At 37.7% G+C, this 20446-nt stretch overlaps 15 non-coding genes across 15 annotated transcripts; all 15 read right to left on the reverse strand.

Moving 5' to 3' along the window:
* Nucleotides 1-246: 246 nt before the first annotated feature.
* trnar-ucg (transfer RNA arginine (anticodon UCG)) lies at nt 247-319 on the reverse strand. The gene has a single exon. It is a non-coding gene; the product is annotated as a tRNA-Arg (tRNA).
* A 1323-nt stretch (nt 320-1642) lies between these two features.
* Nucleotides 1643-1715, reverse strand: trnaq-uug (transfer RNA glutamine (anticodon UUG)). Its single transcript has one exon. It is a non-coding gene; the product is annotated as a tRNA-Gln (tRNA).
* Nucleotides 1716-2827: 1112 nt separating this feature from the next.
* trnar-ucg (transfer RNA arginine (anticodon UCG)) lies at nt 2828-2900 on the reverse strand. The gene has a single exon. It is a non-coding gene; the product is annotated as a tRNA-Arg (tRNA).
* Nucleotides 2901-4223: 1323 nt separating this feature from the next.
* trnar-ucg (transfer RNA arginine (anticodon UCG)) lies at nt 4224-4296 on the reverse strand. The gene has a single exon. It is a non-coding gene; the product is annotated as a tRNA-Arg (tRNA).
* A 1112-nt stretch (nt 4297-5408) lies between these two features.
* trnar-ucg (transfer RNA arginine (anticodon UCG)) lies at nt 5409-5481 on the reverse strand. The gene has a single exon. It is a non-coding gene; the product is annotated as a tRNA-Arg (tRNA).
* A 1072-nt stretch (nt 5482-6553) lies between these two features.
* trnar-ucg (transfer RNA arginine (anticodon UCG)) lies at nt 6554-6626 on the reverse strand. The gene has a single exon. It is a non-coding gene; the product is annotated as a tRNA-Arg (tRNA).
* Nucleotides 6627-8842: 2216 nt separating this feature from the next.
* trnar-ucg (transfer RNA arginine (anticodon UCG)) lies at nt 8843-8915 on the reverse strand. Its single transcript has one exon. It is a non-coding gene; the product is annotated as a tRNA-Arg (tRNA).
* A 1072-nt stretch (nt 8916-9987) lies between these two features.
* Nucleotides 9988-10060, reverse strand: trnar-ucg (transfer RNA arginine (anticodon UCG)). Its single transcript has one exon. It is a non-coding gene; the product is annotated as a tRNA-Arg (tRNA).
* A 1072-nt stretch (nt 10061-11132) lies between these two features.
* Nucleotides 11133-11205, reverse strand: trnar-ucg (transfer RNA arginine (anticodon UCG)). The gene has a single exon. It is a non-coding gene; the product is annotated as a tRNA-Arg (tRNA).
* Nucleotides 11206-13424: 2219 nt separating this feature from the next.
* Nucleotides 13425-13497, reverse strand: trnar-ucg (transfer RNA arginine (anticodon UCG)). The gene has a single exon. It is a non-coding gene; the product is annotated as a tRNA-Arg (tRNA).
* Nucleotides 13498-14143: 646 nt separating this feature from the next.
* On the reverse strand, nt 14144-14216 carry trnar-ucg (transfer RNA arginine (anticodon UCG)). Its single transcript has one exon. It is a non-coding gene; the product is annotated as a tRNA-Arg (tRNA).
* Nucleotides 14217-16045: 1829 nt separating this feature from the next.
* trnar-ucg (transfer RNA arginine (anticodon UCG)) lies at nt 16046-16118 on the reverse strand. The gene has a single exon. It is a non-coding gene; the product is annotated as a tRNA-Arg (tRNA).
* A 1578-nt stretch (nt 16119-17696) lies between these two features.
* trnar-ucg (transfer RNA arginine (anticodon UCG)) lies at nt 17697-17769 on the reverse strand. Its single transcript has one exon. It is a non-coding gene; the product is annotated as a tRNA-Arg (tRNA).
* Nucleotides 17770-18881: 1112 nt separating this feature from the next.
* On the reverse strand, nt 18882-18954 carry trnar-ucg (transfer RNA arginine (anticodon UCG)). Its single transcript has one exon. It is a non-coding gene; the product is annotated as a tRNA-Arg (tRNA).
* Nucleotides 18955-20066: 1112 nt separating this feature from the next.
* On the reverse strand, nt 20067-20139 carry trnar-ucg (transfer RNA arginine (anticodon UCG)). Its single transcript has one exon. It is a non-coding gene; the product is annotated as a tRNA-Arg (tRNA).
* Nucleotides 20140-20446: the final 307 nt, after the last annotated feature.

Consider the following 20446-nt stretch of genomic DNA (forward strand, 5'->3'; position numbering starts at 1 on the left):
TTGCAACAATAGACATCAACATTTTGAACCTGTCTGAATGAGGAAAGATGGTGATTTTTGACAAGAAAGAAGAGACTTGATCCTTCAATCTTGTGATACAGAATCAAACACAATGTTTCTCAGGCCCCGAAGTCTTAAGAATATTAAAGTTGCATAACAATGTCCTAGCTTTTCAAAGAAACAAGAACAATGCCTTATTTCAGGAAATTTTCAACATTTCCAAATGAAGTCATTATTCAATTTAAACAACCACGAAGGGACTCGAACCCTCAATCTTCTGATTCGAAGTCAGACGCCTTATCCATTAGGCCACGCAGTCTACATCATATGGGCCTATATGACATCATACAGACTTTGCTTTGCAACAATAGACATCAAAATTGTTAAACTGTCCGAATGAGGAAAGTTAGTGATATTTAACAAGTACGAAGACACTCTATCACTCCATCTTGCGATGCAGAATCAGACACAATATCTCTCAGGCCTCGCAGTCCTTGATTATCAAAGTTGCATAACAATGTCCGAGCTTTTCAATGCAACAAGAACAAAGCCTTATTTCGGGAATTTGCGAACATTTCCAAATTAGCTGAGCTAATGAAATTAAACGATCACAAAGAGACTCGACCCCTCAATATTGTGGTTAGAAGGCAAGCGCCTTTTCAACTATTCCAGGATGTCTACTCAAGTTTCTGCTATATGACATCATACAGACTTTGCTTTGCAACAATAGACATCAACATTTTGAACCTGTCCGAATGAGGTAAGATGGTGATTTTTGACAAGTACGAAGAGACTCGATCCTTCAATCTTGTGATACAGAATCAAACACAATGTTTCTCAGGCCACGAAGTCTTAAGAATATTAAAGTTGCATAACAAATTCCTAGCTTTTCAAAGAAACAAGAACAATGCCTTATTTCAGGAAATTTTCAACATTTCCAAATGAAGTGATTATTCAATTTAAACAACCAAAAAAGGACTCGAACCCTCAATCTTCTGATTCAAAGTCAGACACCTTATCCATTAGGCCACGCAGTCTACATCATATGGACCTATATGACATCATACAGACTTTGCTTTGCAACAATAGACATCAAAATTGTGAACCTGTCCGAATGATGAAAGTTAGTGATATTTATCACGTACGAAGACACTCTATCACTCCATCTTGCGATGCAGAATCAGACACAATATCTCTCAGGCCTCGCAGTCCTTGATTATCAAAGTTGCATAACAATTTCCGAGCTTTTCAATGCAACAAGAACATAGCCTTATTTCGGGAAACTAAGAACATTTCCAAATTAGCTGTGCTAATGAAATTAAACGATCACGAAGAGACTCGACCTGTCAATATTGTGATTAGAAGGTAAGAACCTTATCCACTATGACAGGCTGCCTAGTCAACTTTCGCCAATATGACATCATACAGACTTTGCTTTGCAACAATAGACATCAACATTTTGAACCTGTCTGAATGAGGAAAGATGGTGATTTTTGACAAGAAAGAAGAGACTTGATCCTTCAATCTTGTGATACAGAATCAAACACAATGTTTCTCAGGCCTCGAAGTCTTAAGATTATTAAAGTTGCATAACAATGTCTTAACTTTTCATTTCCAAATGAATTGAACTATTCAATTTAAACAACCACGAAGGGACTCGAACCCTCAATATTCTGATTCAAAGTCAGACGCCTTATCCATTAGGCCACGCAGTCTACATCATATGGACCTATATGACATCATACAGACTTTGCTTTGCAACAATAGACATCAAAATTGTGAACCTGTCCGAATGAGGAAAGTTAGTGATATTTATCAAGTACGAAGACACTCTATCACTCCATCTTGCGATGCAGAATCAGACACAATATCTCTCAGGCCTCGCAGTCCTTGATTATCAAAGTTGCATAACAATGTCCAAGCTTTTCAATGCAACAAGCACAAAGCCTTATTTCGGGAATTTGCGAACATTTCCAAATTAGCTGAGCTAATGAAATTAAACGATCACAAAGAGACTCGACCCCTCAATATTGTTGCTAGAAGGCAAGCGCCTTTTCAACTATTCCAGGATGTCTACTCAAGTTTCTGCTATATGACATCATACAGACTTTGCTTTGCAACAATAAACATCAACATTTTGAACCTGTCCGAATGAGGAAAGATGGTGATTTTTGACAAGTACGAAGAGACTCGATCCTTCAATCTTGTGATACAGAATCAAACACAACGTTTCTCAGGCCTCGAAGTCTTAAGATTATTAAAGTTGCATAACAATGTCCTAGCTTTTCAAAGAAATAAGAACAATGCCTTTTTTCAGGAAATTTGAAACATTTCCAAATGATCTGAGCTATTCAATTTAAACAACCACGAAGGGACTCGAACGTACGAGCTTTTCAATGCAACAAGAACAAAGCCTTATTTCGGGAAACTAAGAACATTTCCAAATTAGCTGTGCTAATGAAATTAAACGATCACGAAGAGACTCGACCTGTCAATATTGTGATTAGAAGGTAAGAACCTTATCCACTATGACAGGCTGCCTAGTCAACTTTCTCCAATATGACATCATACAGACTTTGCTTTGCAACAATAGACATCAACATTTTGAACCTGTCTGAATGAGGAAAGATGGTGATTTTTGACAAGAAAGAAGAGACTTGATCCTTCAATCTTGTGATACAGAATCAAACACAATGTTTCTCAGGCCCCGAAGTCTTAAGAATATTAAAGTTGCATAACAATGTCCTAGCTTTTCAAAGAAACAAGAACAATGCCTTATTTCAGGAAATTTTCAACATTTCCAAATGAAGTCATTATTCAATTTAAACAACCACGAAGGGACTCGAACCCTCAATCTTCTGATTCGAAGTCAGACGCCTTATCCATTAGGCCACGCAGTCTACATCATATGGGCCTATATGACATCATACAGACTTTGCTTTGCAACAATAGACATCAAAATTGTTAAACTGTCCGAATGAGGAAAGTTAGTGATATTTAACAAGTACGAAGACACTCTATCACTCCATCTTGCGATGCAGAATCAGACACAATATCTCTCAGGCCTCGCAGTCCTTGATTATCAAAGTTGCATAACAATGTCCGAGCTTTTCAATGCAACAAGAACAAAGCCTTATTTCGGGAATTTGCGAACATTTCCAAATTAGCTGAGCTAATGAAATTAAACGATCACAAAGAGACTCGACCCCTCAATATTGTGGTTAGAAGGCAAGCGCCTTTTCAACTATTCCAGGATGTCTACTCAAGTTTCTGCTATATGACATCATACAGACTTTGCTTTGCAACAATAGACATCAACATTTTGAACCTGTCCGAATGAGGTAAGATGGTGATTTTTGACAAGTACGAAGAGACTCGATCCTTCAATCTTGTGATACAGAATCAAACACAATGTTTCTCAGGCCACGAAGTCTTAAGAATATTAAAGTTGCATAACAAATTCCTAGCTTTTCAAAGAAACAAGAACAATGCCTTATTTCAGGAAATTTTCAACATTTCCAAATGAAGTGATTATTCAATTTAAACAACCAAAAAAGGACTCGAACCCTCAATCTTCTGATTCAAAGTCAGACACCTTATCCATTAGGCCACGCAGTCTACATCATATGGACCTATATGACATCATACAGACTTTGCTTTGCAACAATAGACATCAAAATTGTGAACCTGTCCGAATGATGAAAGTTAGTGATATTTATCACGTACGAAGACACTCTATCACTCCATCTTGCGATGCAGAATCAGACACAATATCTCTCAGGCCTCGCAGTCCTTGATTATCAAAGTTGCATAACAATTTCCGAGCTTTTCAATGCAACAAGAACATAGCCTTATTTCGGGAAACTAAGAACATTTCCAAATTAGCTGTGCTAATGAAATTAAACGATCACGAAGAGACTCGACCTGTCAATATTGTGATTAGAAGGTAAGAACCTTATCCACTATGACAGGCTGCCTAGTCAACTTTCGCCAATATGACATCATACAGACTTTGCTTTGCAACAATAGACATCAACATTTTGAACCTGTCTGAATGAGGAAAGATGGTGATTTTTGACAAGAAAGAAGAGACTTGATCCTTCAATCTTGTGATACAGAATCAAACACAATGTTTCTCAGGCCTCGAAGTCTTAAGATTATTAAAGTTGCATAACAATGTCTTAACTTTTCATTTCCAAATGAATTGAACTATTCAATTTAAACAACCACGAAGGGACTCGAACCCTCAATATTCTGATTCGAAGTCAGACGCCTTATCCATTAGGCCACGCAGTCTACATCATATGGACCTATATGACATCATACAGACTTTGCTTTGCAACAATAGACATCAAAATTGTGAACCTGTCCGAATGAGGAAAGTTAGTGATATTTATCAAGTACGAAGACACTCTATCACTCCATCTTGCGATGCAGAATCAGACACAATATCTCTCAGGCCTCGCAGTCCTTGATTATCAAAGTTGCATAACAATGTCCAAGCTTTTCAATGCAACAAGCACAAAGCCTTATTTCGGGAATTTGCGAACATTTCCAAATTAGCTGAGCTAATGAAATTAAACGATCACAAAGAGACTCGACCCCTCAATATTGTTGCTAGAAGGCAAGCGCCTTTTCAACTATTCCAGGATGTCTACTCAAGTTTCTGCTATATGACATCATACAGACTTTGCTTTGCAACAATAAACATCAACATTTTGAACCTGTCCGAATGAGGAAAGATGGTGATTTTTGACAAGTACGAAGAGACTCGATCCTTCAATCTTGTGATACAGAATCAAACACAACGTTTCTCAGGCCTCGAAGTCTTAAGATTATTAAAGTTGCATAACAATGTCCTAGCTTTTCAAAGAAATAAGAACAATGCCTTTTTTCAGGAAATTTGAAACATTTCCAAATGATCTGAGCTATTCAATTTAAACAACCACGAAGGGACTCGAACGTACGAGCTTTTCAATGCAACAAGAACAAAGCCTTATTTCGGGAAACTAAGAACATTTCCAAATTAGCTGTGCTAATGAAATTAAACGATCACGAAGAGACTCGACCTGTCAATATTGTGATTAGAAGGTAAGAACCTTATCCACTATGACAGGCTGCCTAGTCAACTTTCTCCAATATGACATCATACAGACTTTGCTTTGCAACAATAGACATCAACATTTTGAACCTGTCTGAATGAGGAAAGATGGTGATTTTTGACAAGAAAGAAGAGACTTGATCCTTCAATCTTGTGATACAGAATCAAACACAATGTTTCTCAGGCCCCGAAGTCTTAAGAATATTAAAGTTGCATAACAATGTCCTAGCTTTTCAAAGAAACAAGAACAATGCCTTATTTCAGGAAATTTTCAACATTTCCAAATGAAGTCATTATTCAATTTAAACAACCACGAAGGGACTCGAACCCTCAATCTTCTGATTCGAAGTCAGACGCCTTATCCATTAGGCCACGGAGTCTACATCATATGGGCCTATATGACATCATACAGACTTTGCTTTGCAACAATAGACATCAAAATTGTTAAACTGTCCGAATGAGGAAAGTTAGTGATATTTAACAAGTACGAAGACACTCTATCACTCCATCTTGCGATGCAGAATCAGACACAATATCTCTCAGGCCTCGCAGTCCTTGATTATCAAAGTTGCATAACAATGTCCGAGCTTTTCAATGCAACAAGAACAAAGCCTTATTTCGGGAATTTGCGAACATTTCCAAATTAGCTGAGCTAATGAAATTAAACGATCACAAAGAGACTCGACCCCTCAATATTGTGGTTAGAAGGCAAGCGCCTTTTCAACTATTCCAGGATGTCTACTCAAGTTTCTGCTATATGACATCATACAGACTTTGCTTTGCAACAATAGACATCAACATTTTGAACCTGTCCGAATGAGGAAAGATGGTGATTTTTGACAAGTACGAAGAGACTCGATCCTTCAATCTTGTGATACAGAATCAAACACAATGTTTCTCAGGCCTCGAAGTCTTAAGATTATTAAAGTTGCATAAAAATGTCCTAGCTTTTCAAAGAAACAAGAACAATGCCTTTTTTCAGGAAATTTGAAACATTTCCAAATGATCTGAGCTATTCAATTTAAACAACCACGAAGGGACTCGAACGTCCGAGCTTTTCAATGCAACAAGAACAAAGCATTATTTCGGGACACTAAGAACATTTCCAAATTAGCTGTGCTAATGAAATTAAATAATCACGAAGAGACTCTACCCGTCAATATTGTGATTAGAATGTAAGCACCTTATCCACTATGACAGGCTGTCTACTCAAGTTTCTCCAATATGACATCATACAGACTTTGCTTTGCAACAATAGACATCAACATTTTGAACATGTCCGAATGAGGAAAGTTGGCGATTTTTGACAAGTACGAAGAGACTCGATCCTTCAATCTTGTGATACAGAATCAAACACAATGTTTCTCAGGCCTCGAAGTCTTAAGATTATTAAAGTTGCATAACAATGTCCTAGCTTTTCATTTCCAAATGAATTGAGCTATACAATTTAAACAACCACGAAGGGACTCGAACCCTCAATCTTCTGATTCGAAGTCAGACGCCTTATCCGTTAGGCCACGCCGTCTACATCATATGGACCTATATGACATCATACAGACTTTGCTTTGCAACAATAGACATCAAAATTGTGAACCTGTCCGAATGAGGAAAGTTAGTGATATTTAACAAGTACGAAGACACTCTATCACTCCATCTTGCGATGCAGAATCAGACACAATATCTCTCAGGCCTCGCAGTCCTTGATTATCAAAGTTGCATAACAATGTCCGAGCTTTTCAATGCAACAAGAACAAAGCCTTATTTCGGGAATTTGCGAACATTTCCAAATTAGCTGAGCTAATGAAATTAAACGATCACAAAGAGACTCGACCCCTCAATATTGTGGTTAGAAGGCAAGCGCCTTTTCAACTATTCCAGGATGTCTACTCAAGTTTCTGCTATATGACATCATACAGACTTTGCTTTGCAACAATAGACATCAACATTTGAACCTGTCCGAATGAGGAAAGATGGTGATTTTTGACAAGTACGAAGAGACTCGATCCTTCAATCTTGTGATACAGAATCAAACACAATGTTTCTCAGGCCTCGAAGTCTTAAGATTATTAAAGTTGCATAACAATGTCCTAGCTTTTCAAAGAAACAAGAACAATGCCTTTTTTCAGGAAATTTGAAACATTTCCAAATGATCTGAGCTATTCAATTTAAACAACCACGAAGGGACTCGAACGTCCGAGCTTTTCAATGCAACAAGAACAAAGCATTATTTCGGGACACTAAGAACATTTCCAAATTAGCTGTGCTAATGAAATTAAATAATCACGAAGAGACTCTACCCGTCAATATTGTGATTAGAATGTAAGCACCTTATCCACTATGACAGGCTGTCTACTCAAGTTTCTCCAATATGACATCATACAGACTTTGCTTTGCAACAATAGACATCAACATTTTGAACCTGTCCGAATGAGGAAAGTTGGCGATTTTTGACAAGTACGAAGAGACTCGATCCTTCAATCTTGTGATACAGAATCAAACACAATGTTTCTCAGGCCTCGAAGTCTTAAGATTATTAAAGTTGCATAACAATGTCCTAGCTTTTCATTTCCAAATGAATTGAGCTATACAATTTAAACAACCACGAAGGGACTCAAACCCTCAATCTTCTGATTCGAAGTCAGACGCCTTATCCCGTAGGCCACGCCGTCTACATCATATGGACCTATATGACATCATACAGACTTTGCTTTGCAACAATAGACATCAAAATTGTGAACCTGTCCGAATGAGGAAAGTTAGTGATATTTAACAAGTACGAAGACACTCTATCACTCCATCTTGCGATGCAGAATCAGACACAATATCTCTCAGGCCTCGCAGTCCTTGATTATCAAAGTTGCATAACAATGTCCGAGCTTTTCAATGCAACAAGAACAAAGCCTTATTTCGGGAATTTGCGAACATTTCCAAATTAGCTGAGCTAATGAAATTAAACGATCACAAAGAGACTCGACCCCTCAATATTGTGGTTAGAAGGCAAGCGCCTTTTCAACTATTCCAGGATGTCTACTCAAGTTTCTGCTATATGACATCATACAGACTTTGCTTTGCAACAATAGACATCAACATTTTGAACCTGTCCGAATGAGGAAAGATGGTGATTTTTGACAAGTACGAAGAGACTCGATCCTTCAATCTTGTGATACAGAATCAAACACAATGTTTCTCAGGCCTCGAAGTCTTAAGATTATTAAAGTTGCATAACAATGTCCTAGCTTTTCAAAGAAACAAGAACAATGCCTTTTTTCAGGAAATTTGAAACATTTCCAAATGATCTGAGCTATTCAATTTAAACAACCACGAAGGGACTCGAACGTCCGAGCTTTTCAATGCAACAAGAACAAAGCATTATTTCGGGACACTAAGAACATTTCCAAATTAGCTGTGCTAATGAAATTAAATAATCACGAAGAGACTCTACCCGTCAATATTGTGATTAGAATGTAAGCACCTTATCCACTATGACAGGCTGTCTACTCAAGTTTCTCCAATATGACATCATACAGACTTTGCTTTGCAACAATAGACATCAACATTTTGAACCTGTCCGAATGAGGAAAGTTGGCGATTTTTGACAAGTACGAAGAGACTCGATCCTTCAATCTTGTGATACAGAATCAAACACAATGTTTCTCAGGCCTCGAAGTCTTAAGATTATTAAAGTTGCATAACAATGTCCTAGCTTTTCATTTCCAAATGAATTGAGCTATACAATTTAAACAACCACGAAGGGACTCGAACCCTCAATCTTCTGATTCGAAGTCAGACGCCTTATCCGTTAGGCCACGCCGTCTACATCATATGGACCTATATGACATCATACAGACTTTGCTTTGCAACAATAGACATCAAAATTGTGAACCTGTCCGAATGAGGAAAGTTAGTGATATTTAACAAGTACGAAGACACTCTATCACTCCATCTTGCGATGCAGAATCAGACACAATATCTCTCAGGCCTCGCAGTCCTTGATTATCAAAGTTGCATAACAATGTCCGAGCTTTTCAATGCAACAAGAACAAAGCCTTATTTCGGGAATTTGCGAACATTTCCAAATTAGCTGAGCTAATGAAATTAAACGATCACAAAGAGACTCGACCCCTCAATATTGTGGTTAGAAGGCAAGCGCCTTTTCAACTATTCCAGGATGTCTACTCAAGTTTCTGCTATATGACATCATACAGACTTTGCTTTGCAACAATAGACATCAACATTTTGAACCTGTCCGAATGAGGAAAGATGGTGATTTTTGACAAGTACGAAGAGACTCGATCCTTCAATCTTGTGATACAGAATCAAACACAATGTTTCTCAGGCCTCGAAGTCTTAAGATTATTAAAGTTGCATAACAATGTCCTAGCTTTTCAAAGAAACAAGAACAATGCCTTTTTTCAGGAAATTTGAAACATTTCCAAATGATCTGAGCTATTCAATTTAAACAACCACGAAGGGACTCGAACGTCCGAGCTTTTCAATGCAACAAGAACAAAGCATTATTTCGGGACACTAAGAACATTTCCAAATTAGCTGTGCTAATGAAATTAAATAATCACGAAGAGACTCTACCCGTCAATATTGTGATTAGAATGTAAGCACCTTATCCACTATGACAGGCTGTCTACTCAAGTTTCTCCAATATGACATCATACAGACTTTGCTTTGCAACAATAGACATCAACATTTTGAACCTGTCCGAATGAGGAAAGTTGGCGATTTTTGACAAGTACGAAGAGACTCGATCCTTCAATCTTGTGATACAGAATCAAACACAATGTTTCTCAGGCCTCGAAGTCTTAAGATTATTAAAGTTGCATAACAATGTCCTAGCTTTTCATTTCCAAATGAATTGAGCTATACAATTTAAACAACCACGAAGGGACTCGAACCCTCAATCTTCTGATTCGAAGTCAGACGCCTTATCCGTTAGGCCACGCCGTCTACATCATATGGACCTATATGACATCATACAGACTTTGCTTTGCAACAATAGACATCAAAATTGTGAACCTGTCCGAATGAGGAAAGTTAGTGATATTTAACAAGTACGAAGACACTCTATCACTCCATCTTGCGATGCAGAATCAGACACAATATCTCTCAGGCCTCGCAGTCCTTGATTATCAAAGTTGCATAACAATGTCCGAGCTTTTCAATGCAACAAGAACAAAGCCTTATTTCGGGAATTTGCGAACATTTCCAAATTAGCTGAGCTAATGAAATTAAACGATCACAAAGAGACTCGACCCCTCAATATTGTGGTTAGAAGGCAAGCGCCTTTTCAACTATTCCAGGATGTCTACTCAAGTTTCTGCTATATGACATCATACAGACTTTGCTTTGCAACAATAGACATCAACATTTTGAACCTGTCCGAATGAGGAAAGATGGTGATTTTTGACAAGTACGAAGAGACTCGATCCTTCAATCTTGTGATACAGAATCAAACACAATGTTTCTCAGGCCTCGAAGTCTTAAGATTATTAAAGTTGCATAACAATGTCCTAGCTTTTCAAAGAAACAAGAACAATGCCTTTTTTCAGGAAATTTGAAACATTTCCAAATGATCTGAGCTATTCAATTTAAACAACCACGAAGGGACTCGAACGTCCGAGCTTTTCAATGCAACAAGAACAAAGCATTATTTCGGGACACTAAGAACATTTCCAAATTAGCTGTGCTAATGAAATTAAATAATCACGAAGAGACTCTACCCGTCAATATTGTGATTAGAATGTAAGCACCTTATCCACTATGACAGGCTGTCTACTCAAGTTTCTCCAATATGACATCATACAGACTTTGCTTTGCAACAATAGACATCAACATTTTGAACCTGTCCGAATGAGGAAAGTTGGCGATTTTTGACAAGTACGAAGAGACTCGATCCTTCAATCTTGTGATACAGAATCAAACACAATGTTTCTCAGGCCTCGAAGTCTTAAGATTATTAAAGTTGCATAACAATGTCCTAGCTTTTCATTTCCAAATGAATTGAGCTATACAATTTAAACAACCACGAAGGGACTCGAACCCTCAATCTTCTGATTCGAAGTCAGACGCCTTATCCGTTAGGCCACGCCGTCTACATCATATGGACCTATATGACATCATACAGACTTTGCTTTGCAACAATAGACATCAAAATTGTGAACCTGTCCGAATGAGGAAAGTTAGTGATATTTAACAAGTACGAAGACACTCTATCACTCCATCTTGCGATGCAGAATCAGACACAATATCTCTCAGGCCTCGCAGTCCTTGATTATCAAAGTTGCATAACAATGTCCGAGCTTTTCAATGCAACAAGAACAAAGCCTTATTTCGGGAATTTGCGAACATTTCCAAATTAGCTGAGCTAATGAAATTAAACGATCACAAAGAGACTCGACCCCGTCAATATTGTGATTAGAAGGTAAGAAGCCTTATCCACTATGACAGGCTGTCTACTCAAGTTTCTGCCTATATGACATCATACAGACTTTGCTTTGCAACAATAGACATCAACATTTGAACCTGTCCGAATGAGGAAAGATGGTGATTTTTGACAAGTACGAAGAGACTCGATCCTTCAATCTTGTGATACAGAATCAAACACAATGTTTCTCAGGCCTCGAAGTCTTAAGATTATTAAAGTTGCATAACAATGTCCTAGCTTTTCAAAGAAACAAGAACAATGCCTTTTTTCAGGAAATTTGAAACATTTCCAAATGATCTGAGCTATTCAATTTAAACAACCACGAAGAGACTCGAACGTCCGAGCTTTTCAATGCAACAAGAACAAAGCCTTATTTCGGGACACTAAGAACATTTCCAAATTAGCTGTGCTAATGAAATTAAATAATCACGAAGAGACTCTACCCGTCAATATTGTGATTAGAATGTAAGCACCTTATCCACTATGACAGGCTGTCTACTCAAGTTTCTCCAATATGACATCATACAGACTTTGCTTTGCAACAATAGACATCAACATTTTGAACCTGTCCGAATGAGGAAAGTTGGCGATTTTTGACAAGTACGAAGAGACTCGATCCTTCAATCTTGTGATACAGAATCAAACACAATGTTTCTCAGGCCTCGAAGTCTTAAGATTATTAAAGTTGCATAACAATGTCCTAGCTTTTCATTTCCAAATGAATTGAGCTATACAATTTAAACAACCACGAACGGACTCGAACCCTCAATCTTCTGATTCGAAGTCAGACGCCTTATCCGTTAGGCCACACCGTCTACATCATATGGACCTATATGACATCATACAGACTTTGCTTTGCAACAATAGACATCAAAATTGTGAACCTGTCCGAATGAGGAAAGTTAGTGATATTTAACAAGTACGAAGACACTCGATCACTCAATCTTGCGATGCAGAATCAAACACAATATCTCTCAGGCCTCGCAGTCCTTGATTATCAAAGTTGCATAACAATGTCCGAGCTTTTCAATGCAACAAGAACAAAGCCTTATTTCGGGAATTTGCGAACATTTCCAAATTAGCTGAGCTAATGAAATTAAACGATCACAAAGAGACTCGACCCCTCAATATTGTGGTTAGAAGGCAAGCGCCTTTTCAACTATTCCAGGATGTCTACTCAAGTTTCTGCTATATGACATCATACAGACTTTGCTTTGCAACAATAGACATCAACATTTTGAACCTGTCCGAATGAGGAAAGTTGGCGATTTTTGACAAGTACGAAGAGACTCGATCCTTCAATCTTGTGATACAGAATCAAACACAATGTTTCTCAGGCCTCGAAGTCTTAAGATTATTAAAGTTGCATAACAATGTCCTAGCTTTTCAAAGAAACAAGAACAATGCCTTTTTTCAGGAAATTTGAAACATTTCCAAATGATCTGAGCTATTCAATTTAAACAACCACGAAGGGACTCGAACGTCCGAGCTTTTCAATGCAACAAGAACAAAGCATTATTTCGGGACACTAAGAACATTTCCAAATTAGCTGTGCTAATGAAATTAAATAATCACGAAGAGACTCTACCCGTCAATATTGTGATTAGAATGTAAGCACCTTATCCACTATGACAGGCTGTCTACTCAAGTTTCTCCAATATGACATCATACAGACTTTGCTTTGCAACAATAGACATCAACATTTTGAACCTGTCCGAATGAGGAAAGTTGGCGATTTTTGACAAGTACGAAGAGACTCGATCCTTCAATCTTGTGATACAGAATCAAACACAATGTTTCTCAGGCCTCGAAGTCTTAAGATTATTAAAGTTGCATAACAATGTCCTAGCTTTTCATTTACAAATGAATTGAGCTATACAATTTAAACAACCACGAAGGGACTCGAACCCTCAATCTTCTGATTCGAAGTCAGACGCCTTATCCGTTAGGCCACGCCGTCTACATCATATGGACCTATATGACATCATACAGACTTTGCTTTGCAACAATAGACATCAAAATTGTGAACCTGTCCGAATGAGGAAAGTTAGTGATATTTAACAAGTTCGAAGACACTCTATCACTCCATCTTGCGATGCAGAATCAGACACAATATCTCTCAGGCCTCGCAGTCCTTGATTATCAAAGTTGCATAACAATGTCCGAGCTTTTCAATGCAACAAGAACAAAGCCTTATTTCGGGAATTTGCGAACATTTCCAAATTAGCTGAGCTAATGAAATTAAACGATCACAAAGAGACTCGACCCCTCAATATTGTGGTTAGAAGGCAAGCGCCTTTTCAACTATTCCAGGATGTCTACTCAAGTTTCTGCTATATGACATCATACAGACTTTGCTTTGCAACAATAGACATCAACATTTTGAACCTGTCCGAATGAGGAAAGTTGGCGATTTTTGACAAGTACGAAGAGACTCGATCCTTCAATCTTGTGATACAGAATCAAACACAATGTTTCTCAGGCCTCGAAGTCTTAAGAATATTAAAGTTGCATAACAATGTCCTAGCTTTTCAAAGAAACAAGAACAATGCCTTATTTCAGGAAATTTTTAACATTTCCAAATGAATGGAGCCATTCAATTTAAACAACCACGAAGGGACTCGAACCCTCAATCTTCTGATTCGAAGTCAGACGCCTTATCCATTAGGCCACGCAGTCTACGCCATATGGACCTATATGACATCATACAGACTTTGCTTTGCAACAATAGACATCAAAATTGTGAACCTGTCCGAATGAGGAAAGTTAGTGATATTAACAAGTTCGAAGACACTCTATCACTCCATCTTGCGATGCAGAATCAGAAACAATATCTCTCAGGCCTCGCAGTCCTTGATTATTAAAGTTGAATAACAATGTCCGAGCTTTTCAATGCAACAAGAACAAAGCCTTATTTCGGGAAACTAAGAACATTTCCAAATTAGCTGTGCTAATGAAATTAAACGATCACGAAGAGACTCGACCCGTCAATATTGTGATTAGAAGGTAAGCACCTTATCCACTATGACAGGCTGTCTAGTCAAGTTTCTCCAATATGACATCATACAGACTTTGCTTTGCAACAATAGACATCAACATTTTGAACCTGTCCGAATGAGGAAAGATGGTGATTTTTGACAAGTACGAAGAGACTCGATCCTTCAATCTTGTGATACAGAATCAAACACAATGTTTCTCAGGCCTCGAAGTCTTAAGATTATTAAAGTTGCATAACAATGTCCTAGCTTTTCAAAGAAACAAGAACAATGCCTTTTTTCAGGAAATTTGAAACATTTCCAAATGATCTGAGCTATTCAATTTAAACAACCACGAAGAGACTCGAACGTCCGAGCTTTTCAATGCAACAAGAACAAAGCCTTATTTCGGGAAACTAAGAACATTTCCAAATTAGCTGTGCTAATGAAATTAAACAATCACGAAGAGACTCGACCCGTCAATATTGTAATTAGAATGTAAGCACCTTATCCACTATGACAGGCTGTCTACTCAAGTTTCTCCAATATGACATCATACAGACTTTGCTTTGCAACAATAGACATCAACATTTTGAACTGTCCGAATGAGGAAAGTTGGCGATTTTTGACAAGTACGAAGAGACTCGATCCTTCAATCTTGTGATACAGAATCAAACACAATGTTTCTCAGGCTCGAAGTCTTGATTATTAAAGTTGCATAACAATGTCCTAGCTTTTTTTCAAAGAAGAGCAATGCCTTATTTCAGAACAACATTCCAAATGAACAGCTCATTCATTAAGTAACCACGAAGGACTCGAACCCTCAATCTTCTGATCGAAGTCAGACGCCATCCATTAGCCAGACGTCTTACAACATAGGACATCATATGACATCATACAGACTTTGCTTTGCAACAATAGACATCAAATTGGAACCTGTCGAGAGAGAAAGTTAGTGATTTTCAAAGTTGCATAACAATGTCCTAGCTTTTCAAAGAAACAAGAACAATGCCTTTTTTCAGGAAATTTGAAACATTTCCAAATGATCTGAGCTATTCAATTTAAACAACCACGAAGAGACTCGAACGTCCGAGCTTTTCAATGCAACAAGAACAAAGCCTTATTTCGGGAAACTAAGAACATTTCCAAATTAGCTGTGCTAATGAAATTAAACAATCACGAAGAGACTCGACCCGTCAATATTGTAATTAGAATGTAAGCACCTTATCCACTATGACAGGCTGTCTAGTCAAGTTTCTCCAATATGACATCATTCAGACTTTGCTTTCCAACAATAGACATCAACATTTTGAACCTGTCCAAATGAGGAAAGATTGTGATTTTTGACAAGTACGAAGAGACTCGATCCTTCAATCTTGTGATACAGAATCAAACACAATGTTTCTCAGGCCTCGAAGTCTTAAGAATATTAAAGTTGCATAACAATGTCCTAGCTTTTCAAAGAAACAAGAACAATGCCTTATTTCAGGAAATTTTTAACATTTCCAAATGAATGTAGCCATTCAATTTAAACAACCACGAAGGGACTCGAACCCTCAATCTTCTGATTCGAAGTCAGACGCCTTATCCATTAGGCCACGCAGTCTACGCCATATAGACCTATATGACATCATACAGACTTTGCTTTGCAACAATAGACATCAAAATTGTGAACCTGTCCGAATGAGGAAAGTTAGTGATATTTAACAAGTTCGAAGACACTCTATCACTCCATCTTGCGATGCAGAATCAGAAACAATATCTCTCAGGCCTCGCAGTCCTTGATTATTAAAGTTGAATAACAATGTCCGAGCTTTTCAATGCAACAAGAACAAAGCCTTATTTCGGGAAACTAAGAACATTTCCAAATTAGCTGTGCTAATGAAATTAAACGATCACGAAGAGACTCGACCCGTCAATATTGTGATTAGAAGGTAAGAACCTTATCCACTATGACAGGCTGTCTAGTCAACTTTCTCCAATATGACATCATACAGACTTTGCTTTCCAACAATAGACATCAACATTTGAACCTGTCTGAATGAGGAAAGATGGTGATTTTTGACAAGTACGAAGAGACTCGATCCTTCAATCTTGTGATACAGAATCAAACACAATGTTTCTCAGGCCTCGAAGTCTTAAGATTATTAAAGTTGCATAACAATGTCCTAGCTTTTCAAAGAAACAAGAACAATGCCTTTTTTCAGGAAATTTGAAACATTTCCAAATGATCTGAGCTATTCAATTTAAACAACCACGAAGAGACTCGAACGTCCGAGCTTTTCAATGCAACAAGAACAAAGCCTTATTTCGGGAAACTAAGAACATTTCCAAATTAGCTGTGCTAATGAAATTAAACAATCACGAAGAGACTCGACCCGTCAATATTGTGATTAGAAGGTAAGAACCTTATCCACTATGACAGGCTGTCTAGTCAACTTTCTCCAATATGACATCATACAGACTTTGCTTTCCAACAATAGACATCAACATTTGAACCTGTCCGAATGAGGAAAGATGGTGATTTTTGACAAGTACGAAGAGACTCGATCCTTCAATCTTGTGATACAGAATCAAACACAATGTTTCTCAGGCCTCAAAGTCTTAAGATTATTAAAGTTGCATAACAATGTCCTAGCTTTTCAAAGAAACAAGAACAATGCCTTTTTTCAGGAAATTTGAAACATTTCCAAATGATCTGAGCTATTCAATTTAAACAACCACGAAGAGACTCGAACGTCCGAGCTTTTCAATGCAACAAGAACAAAGCCTTATTTCGGGAAACTAAGAACATTTCCAAATTAGCTGTGCTAATGAAATTAAACAATCACGAAGAGACTCGACCCGTCAATATTGTAATTAGAATGTAAGCACCTTATCCACTATGACAGGCTGTCTAGTCAAGTTTCTCCAATATGACATCATACAGACTTTGCTTTCCAACAATAGACATCAACATTTTGAACCTGTCCAAATGAGGAAAGATTGTGATTTTTGACAAGTACGAAGAGACTCGATCCTTCAATCTTGTGATACAGAATCAAACACAATGTTTCTCAGGCCTCGAAGTCTTAAGAATATTAAAGTTGCATAACAATGTCCTAGCTTTTCAAAGAAACAAGAACAATGCCTTATTTCAGGAAATTTTTAACATTTCCAAATGAATGGAGCCATTCAATTTAAACAACCACGAAGGGACTCGAACCCTCAATCTTCTGATTCGAAGTCAGACGCCTTATCCATTAGGCCACGCAGTCTACGCCATATGGATCTATATGACATCATACAGACTTTGCTTTGCAACAATAGACATCAAAATTGTGAACCTGTCCGAATGAGGAAAGTTAGTGATATTTAACAAGTTCGAAGACACTCTATCACTCCATCTTGCGATGCAGAATCAGAAACAATATCTCTCAGGCCTCGCAGTCCTTGATTATTAAAGTTGAATAACAATGTCCGAGCTTTTCAATGCAACAAGAACAAAGCCTTATTTCGGGAAACTAAGAACATTTCCAAATTAGCTGTGCTAATGAAATTAAACGATCACGAAGAGACTCGACCCGTCAATATTGTGATTAGAAGGTAAGAACCTTATCCACTATGACAGGCTGTCTAGTCAACTTTCTCCAATATGACATCATACAGACTTTGCTTTCCAACAATAGACATCAACATTTGAACCTGTCCGAATGAGGAAAGATGGTGATTTTTGACAAGTACGAAGAGACTCGATCCTTCAATCTTGTGATACAGAATCAAACACAATGTTTCTCAGGCCTCAAAGTCTTAAGATTATTAAAGTTGCATAACAATGTCCTAGCTTTTCAAAGAAACAAGAACAATGCCTTTTTTCAGGAAATTTGAAACATTTCCAAATGATCTGAGCTATTCAATTTAAACAACCACGAAGAGACTCGAACGTCCGAGCTTTTCAATGCAACAAGAACAAAGCCTTATTTCGGGAAACTAAGAACATTTCCAAATTAGCTGTGCTAATGAAATTAAACAATCACGAAGAGACTCGACCCGTCAATATTGTAATTAGAATGTAAGCACCTTATCCACTATGACAGGCTGTCTAGTCAAGTTTCTCCAATATGACATCATTCAGACTTTGCTTTCCAACAATAGACATCAACATTTTGAACCTGTCCAAATGAGGAAAGATTGTGATTTTTGACAAGTACGAAGAGACTCGATCCTTCAATCTTGTGATACAGAATCAAACACAATGTTTCTCAGGCCTCGAAGTCTTAAGAATATTAAAGTTGCATAACAATGTCCTAGCTTTTCAAAGAAACAAGAACAATGCCTTATTTCAGGAAATTTTTAACATTTCCAAATGAATGGAGCCATTCAATTTAAACAACCACGAAGGGACTCGAACCCTCAATCTTCTGATTCGAAGTCAGACGCCTTATCCATTAGGCCACGCAGTCTACGCCATATGGATCTATATGACATCATACAGACTTTGCTTTGCAACAATAGACATCAAAATTGTGAACCTGTCCGAATGAGGAAAGTTAGTGATATTTAACAAGTTCGAAGACACTCTATCACTCCATCTTGCGATGCAGAATCAGAAACAATATCTCTCAGGCCTCGCAGTCCTTGATTATTAAAGTTGAATAACAATGTCCGAGCTTTTCAATGCAACAAGAACAAAGCCTTATTTCGGGAAACTAAGAACATTTCCAAATTAGCTGTGCTAATGAAATTAAACGATCACGAAGAGACTCGACCCGTCAATATTGTGATTAGAAGGTAAGAACCTTATCCACTATGACAGGCTGTCTAGTCAACTTTCTCCAATATGACATCATACAGACTTTGCTTTCCAACAATAGACATCAACATTTGAACCTGTCCGAATGAGGAAAGATGGTGATTTTTGACAAGTACGAAGAGACTCGATCCTTCAATCTTGTGATACAGAATCAAACACAATGTTTCTCAGGCCTCAAAGTCTTAAGATTATTAAAGTTGCATAACAATGTCCTAGCTTTTCAAAGAAACAAGAACAATGCCTTTTTTCAGGAAATTTGAAACATTTCCAAATGATCTGAGCTATTCAATTTAAACAACCACGAAGAGACTCGAACGTCCGAGCTTTTCAATGCAACAAGAACAAAGCCTTATTTCGGGAAACTAAGAACATTTCCAAATTAGCTGTGCTAATGAAATTAAACAATCACGAAGAGACTCGACCCGTCAATATTGTAATTAGAATGTAAGCACCTTATCCACTATGACAGGCTGTCTAGTCAAGTTTCTCCAATATGACATCATTCAGACTTTGCTTTCCAACAATAGACATCAACATTTTGAACCTGTCCAAATGAGGAAAGATTGTGATTTTTGACAAGTACGAAGAGACTCGATCCTTCAATCTTGTGATACAGAATCAAACACAATGTTTCTCAGGCCTCGAAGTCTTAAGAATATTAAAGTTGCATAACAATGTCCTAGCTTTTCAAAGAAACAAGAACAATGCCTTATTTCAGGAAATTTTTAACATTTCCAAATGAATGTAGCCATTCAATTTAAACAACCACGAAGGGACTCGAACCCTCAATCTTCTGATTCGAAGTCAGACGCCTTATCCATTAGGCCACGCAGTCTACGCCATATGGACCTATATGACATCATACAGACTTTGCTTTGCAACAATAGACATCAAAATTGTGAACCTGTCCGAATGAGGAAAGTTAGTGATATTTAACAAGTTCGAAGACACTCTATCACTCCATCTTGCGATGCAGAATCAGAAACAATATCTCTCAGGCCTCGCAGTCCTTGATTATTAAAGTTGAATAACAATGTCCGAGCTTTTCAATGCAACAAGAACAAAGCCTTATTTCGGGAAACTAAGAACATTTCCAAATTAGCTGTGCTAATGAAATTAAACGATCACGAAGAGACTCGACC

The sequence above is a fragment of the Salmo trutta genome, chromosome 33 (genome assembly GCF_901001165.1).
Source record: "Salmo trutta chromosome 33, fSalTru1.1, whole genome shotgun sequence".
In the NCBI taxonomy this organism is placed as follows: domain Eukaryota; kingdom Metazoa; phylum Chordata; class Actinopteri; order Salmoniformes; family Salmonidae; genus Salmo; species Salmo trutta.